Here is a 6,941-nt window from a genome sequence, read left to right on the forward strand (position 1 = left end):
CATTCTCACGGGATGTATCAAGTCTCTTCTATACGGGTTCCACACGTCAGCCCCTCGCCCAGAGCCTCAAATGCTTTTAGCCCACGTACCCCCATAACACCCTGGAGAGACAGACACAGGCATACAAAGGCTAAATGCGTGACCCAAGGCTCCTGGGGAAGTGAGTAGTAGACACAAGGTTTGAACCAGGCCCAGCTCATTCCAGCATCTCAGCTCTCCATCACTGGGTGGCTCCTTCCCAGCTCAGGCTGGTCGGTGTTCAGTATTCGCACAGATACTTCCTGAAACTCCCTTGTGTTGTCAACACTCCTTCTTCCTCTCTTCCTACCCACCCCATCTACCTTCAGGGCAAGGTGGGATTTTTTCCTGGTTGCCTAATACAGAGAAGGATGAGGGTCTGGAATCTCCTTAGCAGGGCTCAGATCTTCCATAGAGCACATATTTCTGTCCCTAAGCCCTTCCCTTCCGTTCTCCTCCTCCTGGGGTCCCTACAGCCAGCCCTCCACCTCAGACCCGGGTGGGGCCAGCAAGCACTTATTACAGTGGTGCCTGCGGGTTGAATGAAAGCACCAAATTTGTTGCAGATTTCAAGAACATGTTGGGACTGATTTCCAACTTTGGCTTCTGATCTGTGTGCGGGTGGGACACTGCTCTGTATGGAACAGCAAACAGGCCTTCCCAGAGCAAGAGGGTCAGGATCCCGTGGGTGGGGGTGTCCACACTTTGTCCTGGGAAACTGAGGCTGCAAAGTAATGGGACTAGTTTCCATGAGCCAGGAGGATTCATTTACAATTCCTCCTCCCCCTCTCCTCCTCCATGTATGTGTGTGTGTGTGTGTGTGTGTTTGTGTAACCCAGGTACTGTGCTAAGTGCTCCCACATATATAATCTTCTCATAACAACCCTCTGGGGTTATGTTATTTCTTCTTTACATATGTGGAAACTAAAGCTGAGAGAAGTTAAACAACTTGCCTAAGTTCATCTAGAGCATTTATGGCAAAGCTACAATTCAAGCCCAGACCTTCTGGCTTCTAAGAGCATGTCTTAGTCCATCATCCTTTCTATTTCACAGAGGCCCGAATGGGAAGATGTTTCACTGTATAGTAGGAAAACATCCTACTGACTTCTTTAATCCTTGAGGTCCCGACCATGCTCCCTCATTTTTGACATGTCTGATTCCTGAAAGATGGCCACTCCATCCATGTGTTTAAACCAAGTCATATCCAGGAAGTAAGTCAAGCTTCCATTAATTTGGGGAATATAAGGGAACCAAGGAGCAATGGTCTTTACCAGGTTTAGCATCTTCTTAAGTAAGCAGCTTAGATCTGGGGATGTCAATGTTGGTGGATGAAAAATGGACTGTTTGCATGCTCTGAGTTAGTGACCTTGTGAGAGTAGTGTCTGTTGATCCTTTGTTGCAATGCAAACAAGCCACTGAGTTCTTCATACACCTTGTTTCATTTTTCCATTAAAACTCCTTGTAGATGAGGAAACTGGAGCTCAGAAAGGGTAAGTAATTTGCCCATAGTCATCCACCTACAGCGAGCACTGTGACTATGAACACGACGAATGGCTGTCGTGTCTGAGCGCCCAGCCTCTGCCCTGAACTGACCCAGTAGGAACTCACCTCAGGATTTCCACTTTTGCCGCCGGGCTCTTGATGGGAGTAAATGTGAGGCCTGCGTCCGGGCACCTTGGGCTCTCTCTGTATGGTCTCTTGGAGACTGCTCTTTCCCAACTTCTTTAGATCTATCACCCAAACTTTGGGAAGCACATCTTTGGGAAGTTCATTTATTGATTGATTATATATCCAGGCCCTGTGGCCACACACACAGTCGGCAGCATGTTTGTACTGGGCCATTTCCTCTGCTGGCCTGTTGTCCACCGACACGTCAGTAACCTTTCATCGGAACCTGGTCTTCTGTGTCCTGCCTCTTGTGGGTTACGTAGAGGAACCCACAGAAAGGTGTAACGGATAGGGTTCCTCCATCCATCTCAAACTGAGATACGCTGATCCCCACAGAAAATATTTTGGGAGAAAAAATGTTCATCCATAAAATAACATTATTGGGAAGCTAAATCATTATTAATCTTTTAAGTTAAAGATGGAGAGTTTAAATCTCTTGCAGTTCACAAAGGCATGGAAAGATTATGGACTTCTCTTGTTGTCCTAATTTACTCCATCATTAAAAAGCAACATTATTTTCATGCTGAAAATCACATAGATATATTATGTTATCAAAGGCAGAATTCTTCTGAGTGCTAAGATGAAAACCAAAGACATCAAAAATACCAAATTTGGGGGCACCTGGGTGGCTCAGTTGGTTAAGCTTCCAACTTCAGTTCAGATCATGATCTCACAGTCTGTGAGTTCGAGCCCCGCATCGGGCTCTGTGCTGACAGCTCAGAGCCTGGAGCCTGCTTCAGATTCTGTCTCCCCCTCTCTCTGCCCCTCCCCTGCCCACTCTCTCTCTCTCTCTCTCTCTCAAAAATAAATAAACATTAAAAAAAAAACCCAAAATACCAAATTTGCAGCAGGCTGCTTTCAGCTGCAATCCAACAAATACTCACTACATGGCCCCCATGTGTCAGGCATAGTGAAGAACTCCCAATTAGAGCACTGCCTAAGGCAGGCTTTCTCTGTTTCTTCTGGAGCTTGAAATTTAGCAAGGAAAACAGAGGTGAAAGCAGTATTTCTAAGTGTGCTGAGTATTACAAGAGACAACAAAGAGCTGTGAGAGCATAGGCTAAGGGGAATGGTAATTTCAATTAGGATTAAGGGAAGGTTTCTTGGAGGAAGTGACTTTTAAACAGAGATCTGGGAAGAGATGAATAGGGAAATAAGATACATGAAATTTCACAAACAAGACAGCATGGAATGTTCTAGGAACTGAGAAAGAGCAGAATGGTCTGTGGTTGGGGTGAGGAAGCAAGACTTTTGGGGTCCCTGCTTGAATAAGGAAGTATAAGAAGTACTGACTCAGTGTGCAGCAACTATAGCACAACCTCTCATATGATAGAACATCAGGTATTAGTCAAACAAATGACAATATCCCCTTTGGGGATAACTTACATTCTAAAAGACAATGCCAGGCCCAGAAAACCTGAGAAAACTGCTGGAAAACAACACGAAACAGCAAGAGAATTCAGATATGAGTTGCAAAGTAGATACATAAAACCAGTAGCATTTCCTAAACTATACTTGTTAGAAATTGCGGTAAAAGAAAAGATCTCATGTAAAATAGCAGCCATAAAGAATCTTAGACATGAATGTAACATGTAATTTTCAAAGGTTTTATTTAAAAACACCTTATCAATCTATTGACAGACCCAAAGATGGCTTAAGACATTGAAAGACAAACTATTGTCTTTGATGGGAAGATACCAATTCTTCCTAAATTAATTCATAAATTGAATGAAATTCCAATTTAAATGGCATTTATTTTTTTTTTAGAGAAAGAGTGTGCACAAGTGGGGGAGGGGCAGAAGGAGAGGGAGAGAGAGAGAGAATCTTTTTTTTTTCAATATATGAAATTTATTGTCAAATTGGTTTCCATACAACACCCAGTGCTCATCCCAAAAGGTGCCCTCCTAAATACACATCACCCACCCTCCCCTCCCTCCCACCCCCCATCAACCCTCAGTTTGTTCTCAGTTTTTAACAGTCTCTTATGCTTTGGCTGAGAGAGAGAGAATCTTAAGCAGGTTCCAGGCCCAGCACAAAGCCCAAAGCGGGGCTTGATCTCACAACCGTGAGATCATGACCTGAGCCGAAATCAAGAGTTGGATGCTTCACCCACTCAGCCACCCAGGTGCCCCAGAAAATATCAATTTTTAAGTTAACAAAATGATATTAAATTTTTTGTGTGTGAAACAAATGTTCAATCAGAAAACTTCTCAAAAATCAGACAAAAACTGCCTCTGTCTGATGCCAAAATTATTTTAAAGCTATAATAGGTAGCTTTAAGTTATTAGGTAAAAATAGATCAATGAATAAGAATGAAGGGTCCACAAATGAAACCAAATTCATATGGAATCTTGATGTATGAAATGGTAACATTTCAAAATATTAAGGAGAAGGTGATTAGTCTGTAAATGGTGTTGGAGAAATGGGCTGATTGGAAAGAAAAATAAAGCTATATCTCTTCCTCATTTATAACACTAATATTAATTCCAGATAGATCAAAGATTCAAATGTAAAATGGATTTTTTTGGAGTAAAAATATACCATAAACCGAGAGAAAAGAAAAATGACAAGTTGGGAAAATATTTAGCTCATGTGATAGGAAAAGGGCTAATTTCTTTCATTTTTAGAAAGCTCATGCAAATAAAATAGAGAAATGACAAGCAGTACCCATCAGCAGTCAACTACCAAAAAGTGAAATAAAACGTAGACAGTAAATATGAAAATATGCTCAACATTACTCATAAGGAAAGACATGCAAATTAAACAGCAACAAGAGATTTTCTTAAACTCAAGATTGTGAGAAGCTAAAGTGAGGAGACCCCATTATTATTTTTTTAATGTTTATTTATTTTTTAAGAGAGAGAGACAGAGAGAGACAGAGCATGGGTGGGGGAGGGGCAGAGAGAGAGGGAGACACAGAATCTGAGGCAAGCTCCAGGCTCTGAGCTGTCAGCACAGAGCCTGACATGACGGCTCGAACTCATGAATCCCAAGATCATGACCTGAGCTGAAGTTGGACACTTAACCAACTGAGCCACCTAGGTGCCCTGAGGAGACCCTTTTCTGAGAAGGCTATGGAGAGTTAAGAACTGACAGACATTGAACTGCAGCAAGGGGTGGTGCACTGGTACATTTCTGGAAGGAAACTTGACAAAATCAATCTGATTTTAAATGGGCACATGGGTGGCTCTGTTGGTTAAGTGTCCAACTCTTGATTTTGGCTCAAGATCTCATCATTCATGGGTTTGAGCCCCACATCCAGCTCTGTGCTGACAGTGCCTGGGACTCTCTCTCTGTGCCCTTTCCCTGATGTTATGCATGCACACACACGGGCACACACACACTCTCTCCCTCTCATGAATAAACATTAAAAAAAAAAAGGTACTACTATAGACTGAATGTTTGTGTCCTCCTCACATTCACATGTTCAGTCTTAATCCCTAATGTGGTGGTATTTAGAAGCAGGGTGATTTGGGGATGCTTAGGTAATGAGGGTGGAGTGCTCATGAATGAGATTAGTGCCCCTATAGAAGAGACCCCAGAGAGTTCCCTCACCCCTCCCACCATGTGAGGACACAGTGAAATGCCAGCTCTCTAGGAGCCTGGAAGGGGTTCTCATCCAGACGCTGAATCTGTTGGCACCTTAACTTTGGACTTCTCAGCTTCCAGAATTGTAAGAAATAAATTTCTGTTATTTATAAGCACCCCAATCTATGGCATTGTGTGATAATAGCCTGAATGGACTAAAACATATATGTATCATTTAACTAAGCAACTACTCTGCTAGGAATTTACCTGTAGAAATATACCTACAGATGTTGGTCAAGAATTATGTGTAAGAAATATATTCCTTTTTAAAAAGTTTATTTATTTTGAGAGAGAGACAGAGAGAGAGAGAGCAAGCAGGGGAAAGGCAGAGAGAGAGAGAGAGAGAGAGAATCCCAAGCAAGCTCTGTGCTGTCAGCACAGAGCCTGACACGAGGCTCGAACTCACAAATGGTGAGATCATGACCTGAGTGGAGATCAAAAGCCAGACACTTAACCAACTGAGCCACCCAAGCACCCAAGAAATATATTCCTAATTATTTAAACACCTCTTGCAGGGAGAAGGAATCACTGAATGGTTATGGACTCCCTTGTTTTGGATTCTTATGCAGCTGTGGAAAAGAATGAACTAGTTCTGTGTGCACAGAGACAGGGAAAAAACCTGTTATAGGACCATGTGTCCAGAAGCATCCTTTTGTGTCATGGGAAGAGGTATATACAAATAGATAATGATAGGTAGATAGATATGCATGCACACTGGTATGGGCATAAACAAATTTTCTGAAAGCAATCAGAAATAGTTTATCCTTAGCTATCTTTGGACAGAGACACAGGCTTGAGGGATCAGGCTTTTACCGTTTGTTTTCTACTTTGCTCTACTATTGAAAGTTTTCAAATATATAGACTAATTACTTTCATTTATTAAAATATGAACATGGATTACCTGGATAGTGTGATAAGGGACTTTTTTTCTTCTTTGCATGTCCATGGTCTTAAAACAAAGTTTGAGTGGTGGGAGGCAGCACTAAAGAAAATGATACTAGGTGAAGTCTTGACCCAAAAGAATGAACCTCGAATGGTGGTCTGTGCAGCTGCTAGAGCTGCAGAAGAGGTATTTTCAGAGGAGGGGAATTTCTAACAGCTCGCAGACTTCCCCACTCGCCTCAAAGAATGATGGCCCCCTCATATATAACCTTCAGGGAACTTGGCTTTGGCATTAACAGAGTTAAAAGGAAATCAGGCTTCTAAAGAATGTCGTTACTATTTGTGCAAGCATTTCCTCTCTATAGATAAAAATGAGCTAGATGACAAAAACAGATACAGGTTCAACTCAAGCCTTCTCTTTTCCTCCACTTAGCTGGGCAGACTACGATGGCTCACACCCACTCTCCCTTCTTCTGGGCCCTGCATGCTTCCATGACCCAAACATGCAGCAGGCTTCAGCTGGATTCCAGGACCCCAGGGATGTGTCCTGTGACGTTGGCTGCGTCTTCTCTACATCACCTGTTTCTGAGGCTCTTCTTCTCCCACATCCTTCCAATCAATCTGTACTGAGATCAGTTCTGTGTGCAGCACCATGCAGGGTGCAAGAGATGGCAAAACAAGGCCTATACACTCAAAAAACCGCTGGATGTTTCTGAGGAACCTCAGAAATCAATTAGGCAGCCATGTGAAAGGAGGTATCTAAAGACAGAATTTCAGTCAGGAGT

The sequence above is a fragment of the Prionailurus bengalensis genome, chromosome D2 (assembly GCF_016509475.1).
Source record: "Prionailurus bengalensis isolate Pbe53 chromosome D2, Fcat_Pben_1.1_paternal_pri, whole genome shotgun sequence".
NCBI lineage: Eukaryota > Metazoa > Chordata > Mammalia > Carnivora > Felidae > Prionailurus > Prionailurus bengalensis.